At 38.6% G+C, this 9,468-nt stretch overlaps 1 long non-coding RNA gene across 1 annotated transcript; it reads right to left on the reverse strand.

Moving 5' to 3' along the window:
* Positions 1-3,890: 3,890 nt before the first annotated feature.
* LOC134298869 (uncharacterized) lies at positions 3,891-7,941 on the reverse strand. Its single transcript, XR_010005982.1, has 2 exons — positions 7,456-7,941; positions 3,891-4,095 (listed from the first exon to the last, which is right to left on the reverse strand). It is a non-coding gene; the product is annotated as an uncharacterized LOC134298869 (long non-coding RNA).
* Between the last annotated feature and the right edge of the window lie 1,527 nt (positions 7,942-9,468).

Raw genomic sequence — 9,468 nt, forward strand, 5'->3', positions numbered from 1 at the left:
CCATCAGGAAGATGGGTTTATCCATCAGTAAAAAGGAGAACTACATTCATGGGGGAAAGGCAAATCAGCAGCAGGAGTCACATGATGTAATGTGATAGCTACTAAAACAATTAAGGTTATCCTGTTGCAATTCCAGTTTGCAAGCACCATGCAATAATGTCCTCACTGCTAAGTGCTAAGGGAATAGTGGCGAAGGGTCATCCTAATTGTGTTCTTTCAAAAAGTACTAGCAGGTCATCGAAAACTAGATCTGATGGATAGTTGCTTCAGTAACAGAGGGTTCATCCTGTGTCTAGAAAAGAACTAGGAATAATCTAGAGATTGGAAAAGTTACTCTCGATCTACTTACCAAACACTCTCAGTCAGCATGGCCAAAGCAATCCATTTCCCAAGCTCCTGAGCAATGTATATATGGCTGCATAGGAGGGGATAGTGATTGTCTGCATAACAGAAAATCTAATTTTTCTTGTGTTCAATTTTGCTTTCATATGAATGCTGAACATTACTAGAAGTATTCACACTGAAATTGTGGGAAAGATTGCAAATCTGGGGATGAGATAGAGATGCATTCAAATTTGAATGGTCTGTCTACTCAGCACATTCTAAACTTGCATGTCAGGAGTAAACAGGTATTTTGGGAGTTGATGGCAAGTCTTATTGTTAATCTGAGATGCATTCAAGCATGTGGTTCCCCTTTGCTAAATTCTGAAGCACTTTCACAAAGGCTGAACGTATAGATCAAACTGCACTGTCTCCTTATTTGCCATTCCCTGTAAAACTATTGAGCATAATATCAAGCTTTAACATTTTTTTCTAGTGGAACAGTAAAGGGAAGATGATGCATCACTGACATATCACCTTGTATTGTAAGAATGAAGGCCTGTGTGTCTCTGCCTAATACTTCATACTGTAAATGTTCAAGTATAGCTCAATTCTGTTAAAATTTATTTCCTTGTTGCTATCAAGGTTGTTGATGTACTCTGCAAATGCTGATTCAGGAACTTATGGTTTTCAAGGTCATCGTTTACAAGCTTAAAAATTGTAGATAACCCTCTCAGTTAAATTGGTCAAGTGCAGAACACATGCCAAATGCTAGATAATTATTCTAGATAATTATTGTGGTGGAACTTGACACTCTCCAACAACAGGGAAAGATGAATCCAAAAAGACAACTCTGTTTTGTATTTTGTTTGTACAATAAAAAAAGCCAAATTAGCTTTCGATTTAGGTGAGTTTGGGTAAGTTCAAACATTTTTTCAATAGTTTGTTAAAAATTAACATCAACATATATTGTACACAGAGTATTAGTGTGCAGAGGGATCTTAAAAACTAATTAAGAGAACCAAGCTGGTAGCATAAGCTTTCATAGGGAAAGTGTGCATCTAAACTATAAAATTAATGCTGTTTGATATCACTTTCACTGCCATGACTAAATAGTATGGAATCCTGGGAGCTTTAGTTTGGTGAGGCATGAGAGTTCTTTGGTAGATTAAAGACCATATAAAACTACAACTCCCATGTTTCCATAGCACTGAGTCATGGCTGATAAGGTGTTACCAAACTATATTAATTCTACAGTGTAGGTTCACCTTTGGTCTATTTCCTTTAATGTATTATGTGGTACTGTTCTATTATCCGGGCGGAAGCCATTAGGGGGTACTAGACAGAAAAGGCAAGTCCATTTTATGGGGGTGAAGGGTAAAACCATCTCCCTGTTTTCCTGTTATTCCCTCTACCCATGTCCCCATCATGGAAACAACCTTCGTTTATGATATGGGAAGGGGGGGGGGAGAATAACAGGCAAAAACAGGGAAATGGTTTTCCTCCTTCAACCCTCCCCCCCCCCCCCCCGTAAAATGGACTATCCTTTTCTCTCTAGTGCCCCCTAGTGGCCTCTGCCTGGATAATAGTATAGTTTTAGGTCACTCTTATAGAGTTTTTTGCGCTGAATTCAGATCTGTGTTTATTTTTTCTCTATCACATGTAGTTTTTGTGATGAGGCTAAAATTATATGTGATGAAAAATACTTGTTGGCTTGTGTTACACAAATATGATGCGAAATGTGCAGACTTTATAGTACTCCACTGTAATGTACCATCCATCATTATTTTTAAAAGTTGATGTGATGGAAAAAATTAAGACATATTTAATATCAGTATAAAAATTGATTTAAACTATGCTGCTCTCATTTCTGATGATTACAAAAAGTTTAATTTTGTTGGCTTCTGTTATGCTACCAATGTCAACCACTCAGGCTTTAAAGTGTTACAAGATTCCTTTGCATACTGATATCACATACTAAAACAGCTATGTTTTTGAATACTGATCATTCAAAGTTCATAATCACACATTTTAAAGGTGGGCTGCAAAGATCAATCATTTTTATTAGGTGTAGAGATGAGAGTACATGTTTAGGAAAATTAGGAAAAGAGCTTGTTTCTGCATAACATAGGAAAAGCACCTGCATGAACAGCTGTACTCTTATATCACAGGTCGGGGAGAAGGGGGGAAGCTGTGCTTGCTCTCTGGACCTCAGTTGCCACACCTGTCACTTAATTGAAAATGTGTGCCCTTTGATCAGTAACTTGTGCTCCAAATGCCTGCCAGTTACCTTTTCCCTCCCTCCTTCTGATGACTCAGAGGCAGCTGGCCAACAGTGAGCCACAAAACTTAGCTCCATTCAGCGCATGGAGCTCCCATTTTATGCCTTGCCTCTCTACTAATCACTTTGGCTTCATTGTATTACCTGGCATGGTGATTTTCATTAAGGTGACAAAAGTGGAATGCTGTCTTGTCCCAGGTACCATTCACACTGCAGAATGATAGCTCTTTTATTCCTCTTAAATTCCACCTCACTTTCCATGTCAGAAACAAGTGATGTTTTGACGATGGCTACATGGGTGGGGAGAATAACAGGAAAAGAGGGGGAATTTGTTTTACTCCTTCAACACCCCCCCCCCCCCCCCAATAAAATGGAGTATCCTTCTCTGTCTAGGTCCCATTTTGGCTCCACCAAGATAATGGAACAGTATCATATTTTATATCAATTGTTTTGAGCAACATTTCCCCCCCCACCCTTTTGTTTTGAATGTGTATTTGCAACTTTGGCTATTCTCTTGAAGATATATAGCTCTGTGTGCTATGTGTGTGTGTGCATAAATGAATATACATACAGTAGAGTCTCACTTATCCAACATAAACGGGCCGACAGAATGTTGGATAAGTGAATATGTTGGATAATAAGGAGAGATTAAGAAAAAGCCTATTAAACATCAAAATAGGTTATGATTTTACAAATTAAGCACCAAAACATCATGTTATACAACAAATTTGACAGAAAAAGTAGTTCATTACATATTAATGCTATGTAGTAATTACTGTATTTACGAATTTAGCACCAAACTATCATGATATATTGAAAACATTGACTACAAAAATGTGTTGGATAATCCAGAATGTTGGATAAGTGAGACTCTACTGTACATATTTTATTTATTTATTTATTTACAACATTTATATCCCGCCCTTCTCACCCGAAGGGACTCAGGGCGGCGTACAAATTGGCAACAATTCAATGCCTACACATAATTAAAACAGCAATGAAAATCCAATAAAACAATTAAAACAATATAAAAATATAAAACATATGATTAAAATCCATTCCTCCAAAATCCTCGTGCTGTAGCCGTATATGTATATACGTAACTGAGGTCAAGATTAAGCTACCTGCCATGCTGAGAGTTTGATGCCCAGTGCACCCTACTACCTTGAAGACCAGATCAACACACAGACTAGATTTGATAGCAACAGGACAGAGGGTTATTACTTTCAGGCCTGAAAGGATGTCTGATACAGTCTGCGCTCAAAAGGATCAGACATAAAGCATGCAGTACAGTAGAAGACACTTTATTCTCTTTGACAGCCATTCAAAATACCCTTGCCCTCCTGATTGGTCAGAAAGATGGCCAGGATCTGGGTCTTCATTGGCTGGGGAACCCTCTTGACGTCAAAGGTGGTTGTAGTTTCTTCCATGGCAGGAAAAATGAACTGCTGTCATTTTTTTGTTTGAAGCCAGAGTCGTTTGGAAGGTCTTCCCTGGAAAAGAGGCAGACAGGTGGAATGTGTTGAGGCAATATGTAAAACAGTCTATGATGAAATTATTTCCAAGTCTGATTTGTACAAATGGTGAGCTATGGCTATTATGTAAATATGAGTAGTTCATTGTAAAGCATCGATTTAATCTATACGCTGCTGATGTCTGGGGGTGACGACTCATCTCTGGATTCCTTTGGAAAATGGGAATATTTGATGAAACAAACTTCCCAGGTTGGCACTGTTTCCTCCTGATGGACCTACCTCACAGTAGGTGGGAAGACAGAAAAGCCCCGCAGGGATACACACACAAGCATGTTATATTATTTAAGTTTTCCCCAAGAAGCAAGCACTGGACTGACTGCATAAGTTCAGATATGATTCCCTGCTCCACCACATCTTAGTTATCTTTAACATACAACATATATGTGGGTGTCCAGTGTAAGTTTTAAAAATTACTTTTTAAAATGAAGACAGATATATAGCTTTGAGACAATAAGAGAAACCCTTAAGGGGATTTTAGATCTTCTTTTTCTGGTATTAGTAGGTATTAGCAGGCAGGCATGCATTTGTTCTTCAAGTTCCCCTTTGGTGTTTTGTTTGTGAAAGGTTAGCTAATTGCAGGAAGAGAGAATGCTATTATTTCAATATTGTGAAACTTCATAAAATGTAAAAAATATATAATAAAATTCAGATATGATTTCAGAATTCACATTGAGTCTCTCTTTTGGGAGTGGGAGTCAATTTTTCAATAACATAACCATTCTTTAAGGAAACAAATCATCTCTGGGATTTGAGAGTATAGCAGAGCTATTAGTATTCTTAAGCAGAAGGTGAGCAACATCCAGTCCTACAGCACCACAAGCAACATACAGGTTCCAACAGAGATATAGAGCAGGTGGAGGGCCCTTCCAGACAGACCCTGTCTCAGTTTCACCTGAGGCATCCAAATGACGCCTCAGGTAAAACCAAATTAATCCAGAGAAAACTGGGATTCTCAGGTTGCTCCGGATTAATTAAACACCTGGAAAAATCTGGACCTTATCTTAGCTTTACAAGTGAGGGTCCTGTGGGGATTAGGGTTTTTTTGGGGGGGGGGAATGGGGGCTGGGGGTGGCTGGATGCCCTTCTGGGTCAAGCTCAGGAGGTCATGTAGGCACCCCCCAGGGAAAGCCCAGGGTTTGGGTTGGGGGTAGGGATTAAATTCCTGGAGGAACTGGGATTTAATATTTACCTATATCTGGAAGGGCCCCTAGTCTTCTTAGAAATATATACAAAGTTGATTACTAACATCTGAAAATAATATAACATTTTATGGAGAAGAATTTTGCAGGAAAGAGAGAATTTCAGATTCTTCATTCAACCACTAATTTGTCCCTAGCAACTGGTTATGGAATTCAGAGATATATGGACTCTGATGCAGATGTTCAATTCAGCTCTCTTGCCATACATAGGAGTATCACCCATTAGTGTGTCTGGAGTACAGAAGACAACAAGAACTTAAAAGTGGTACTTCAGGAAGATATGACTTGGTATGGTAAATTGACTTTCTAATATCTCAGATAGTATGAGGTACCAGCTGACCGTATGGATATATCTCACCTAAACTGGTGGAAAAGTCAACTGGGAGGGGGGGAAAGCCAACTCATTATTAGTCAATGTCTTGCCTGTGGCTATCTTTTAAAAACTATGTCTAGTAATATTTCTCTATTGAGTTAACTGTTCTGTTGGTTATTGTCTTGATGTTTTACCAATTATCCACTTAATTTTAAATTCATTGATTTTTTTTGTGCTGGAGTTGCTATTGACAAATAGTAATCATCTTGGTGGGCTGTCAGTAAGGAAACCTTGCTAAGTTCATTTAGGGTTTCCTGATTTCAATTTCAGTATCTCTGTTTGCTCTTGAGAACTTGACCTTGGACTTTCTATTTCAAGAAAGGCATCATGTGCAAAGAGAAAAGTATAGAGCCAGACTTTATCTGGGGAAAGATACTAAATGGGTGAATTGTTTGATTAAGAAGATATAGTACAAGCAGAATAGAATTTACCATTCTCAAACATAACAGGTTCTCCTGTTTTAAAGAAAGCAGTTCACAACCAGCCAATGTAGGCCTTAAGCATAGGCATGGTTCCTTTAAAAATGTTGCTTAATTATAATTTAAATAGGTCTTTCTTCCATGTGAACATGTTTGGGGTCAGAAAGCCACCTCAGATATACATAAACTACAGTGTTTTTCTTCAAACGATTTAGAAAAAAATTGTATTTTTGTTGTAGCTATAACCAATGCTGTACATATTGAAACAGAAAGCAAGACCCATGTATGGTCAATAAAGTTATTGTATTGGATTATGACTCCTATAGTGCACTACGTAGCATGGCGTGAAGCAGAGCCAAGATGAATTAAGATGATGTTGTCTTTATTCTGCATTCACTTTGCCTCACTGAACTAGTAGGATGCAATTTTCTTACAGACCCGGTCCAGAGTCACCACTTGTTGAACACGACCTGTTGTATTCATGTAGTGCTTGGCTGTGGTGAAAATCCAAAAGATCAGATTGTCATAGCTTCTAAAAGAACAAATATACTACCAATGGGATATGTTGATTATCCTGATATCTGTCAAGAATGTAAACTACAAAAACATTTTTCACTTGCTTTGCTGACAAGTTCAACTTTCAGAAGGTTGGAGTGAGAAATTGATCAACTAACCTGGACTTGATTCTCACCAACAAAGAAGAACTAGTGAATGAAGTAGCGAGAACAAGAGCTTTGGATTAAAGTGGCCCTAACTTTTTTACACAGGTTCAATATCTCATATCTGGAAGTAAAAAATGTGCCAAAATTGTCCCTATGGGTGGCTGAGATAGTGACACCTTTGTTTTCTGATGGTCCACTGAAAACAAACATTGTTACATGCACAAAATTATTTATTTATTTATCTTTATAAAATTACCTTCAGGCTATAAAGTGTATAAGGTGCATATGGAAAACAAATGAATTACATGTTTCGGGTTTGGAATATTCCAAAATACTTCTGGTCTCAAGCATTTTGGATAAGGGATATTCAACCTGTAGTGAGAAAAAGGATTTCAGCTGTGTTTTGCAAGAATTGGCTTGGATGCCAAAGTGCTAACAACTTCAGGTCCATAAGCACTGATGGCTTAATTTTGATCACCTGGGCAATGGGCAGGTGTTTTCTCCGCCTGTTTTGATTTTCCATTTTGTCTGTGTAGTCCATACATTATTTAATTTTGCTTTGCCAGGATGTCCAAGCATATGTATCTGATATGCATGACAAGTAGGGAGTTTTACTTTCTTATTTTTTGCTCTGTTTTTCTAATTGCTTTGTTTGCTAGTTTTACCTTCAGATTATTCATTTTGTGCTGCATATTCAAATAGGAAAGGTTGGAGTCCATGTGGTTGTTGATACTGAATTCTGAAAATTGTTTAGGCTTTGCACCCTTCAGAACGGGACAGAATAATATTCCCCTTGTTGTCAGGAAACCTCAATGATGTCCTGTAAGGTCTAAGTTTTCTCTAGCTAAGTCTGGATCTACACTGTCCTATATCCCAGGATCTGATCCCAGATTACCTGCTTTGAACTGGGTTATATGAGTCTACATTGCCATATAAACTGGGATAAGCGGATAATCTGGGATCAGATTCTGGGATACAGGACAGTGTAGAAGGGGCCTAAATTGAACAAGATAGCAACAGGTGCATTGATGCCGATTAATTACAGGCGGGTGGGGTCTTGAATTCATGAGAGAAAGAGTTGAATGTGTTTAGCTTGGAGAAGAGTAAGAAATGATATGATAGCCATGTTTAAATATAAGAAAAGCTGTCACACTGACAATAGAGGAAATGTACTTTCTTCAGCAGGCTTCAGCACCTCATCTGGCTGTCCAAGTGTGGCCTGTTTTTAGGCCTCTACAGGCCTCGTTAATTAGCAGCAGGCCACATGTTCTGGCTATAAGCCTTTTCCAGTATATTTGGAGGTCTCCATTTTGTTTAGGCCTCATGTTAGGCTTTAGGCCATTGCTACATATTTGGAGGCTTCCATGTTGTTTCAGGCCTCACATTAGGTTTTAGGTCTTTTCTAGCATATTTGGAATCTTCAATTTTGTTCAGATTTCGCATTAGGCTTTAGGGCTTTGCTACCATAATTGGAGGCCTCACTTTTGTTTTAGGCCTCATGTTAGGCTTTAGGCCTTTGCTAGCATATTTGGAGGCCTCCATTTTGTTTCAGGCCTCACATTAGATTTTGGGCCTTTGCTTGCATATTTGGAAGCAGCCGTTTTGTTTCAGGTCTCATATTAGGCTTTAGATTTTTGCCAGTTATGTGTAGACAGCCATTTTGTTTCCTATTTCAGCCACTGTTTTGTTTTCTTCCCTTAGATGCCCTTTTCTTCTGTTATCTCAGCCACCATTTTGAATAGCCTGATTCACACGGCTTATTTCAAAACCTGCTGTGGCCTGGTATTGTTTTGAGGCTTACTATTTAACCTCTTTGATTGTTACTGTCTATCACATTGTGTCAGCCTATTTGGCTTGGGCTGTTTTGGCCTGTTAGGCACACTGTCTCAGCCTATTTACAGATGCTTTGGGACAACCCCCCCCCCCAAGCCATGTGTACTGCATGTGAACTGTGACTGGCAGTTAAAGATCAAATTGTTAAATTTATAGTGTCCGGCTCTCTTGGCCTTTGAGATAACAATTTTAAAAATATTCCAAATAACTTTGGGCAATTCTCTATCAATAGCATGGAGAACTGCTGTACTTAATGCCATGCCTTTTGTGCCGTCCGCCGGACAATAAAAAACTATAAAACTGAAACGTGCTGTCCTTTATCCGGGCGAACTGCAAATCCCTATAAGCTGTCCTATAGATATTGAACGACTGAGTCTGGATAACTTCAAAAAAGGATGTTTATTCATACAAGGTTGTAAACCTGGCACAGATCTTAAAGTTGCAGAAAATGAAACAAATTTCCATAGGTTTTAGTTGCAGAATTATCCCTGGTTCCAGAAGGCAAAGGTGATTATAAAACCACTATACCCTAATCACGCTGTCTATATTAGAAGGAGAAACTCTTTCCTTCCCTATCTTTACAGCAAAGATTAGTTCTAGAAGCGATGGAATAACCCTGCTCCTCTAACTAGAATTCCTATTCCAGATCAGTATAATTCAATACTTATCTAATTTGGATAGGCTTAGATTGGCCTGGTTTTGAGGATGATTTGTCCCAGTTAGCCTTGCACAGCTCCAGCACGTTGGAAGACTATAGCCAGAATGAAACTCTAAAATGGAGACTAGACCCTGGTAAAAAGGGCGGTCCTAAGATGTTGTACTCTTTGACCAATCATTGCAAAGAA

Source organism: Anolis carolinensis, chromosome 4, assembly GCF_035594765.1.
Source record: "Anolis carolinensis isolate JA03-04 chromosome 4, rAnoCar3.1.pri, whole genome shotgun sequence".
Classification (NCBI taxonomy): Eukaryota; Metazoa; Chordata; class Lepidosauria; order Squamata; family Dactyloidae; genus Anolis; species Anolis carolinensis.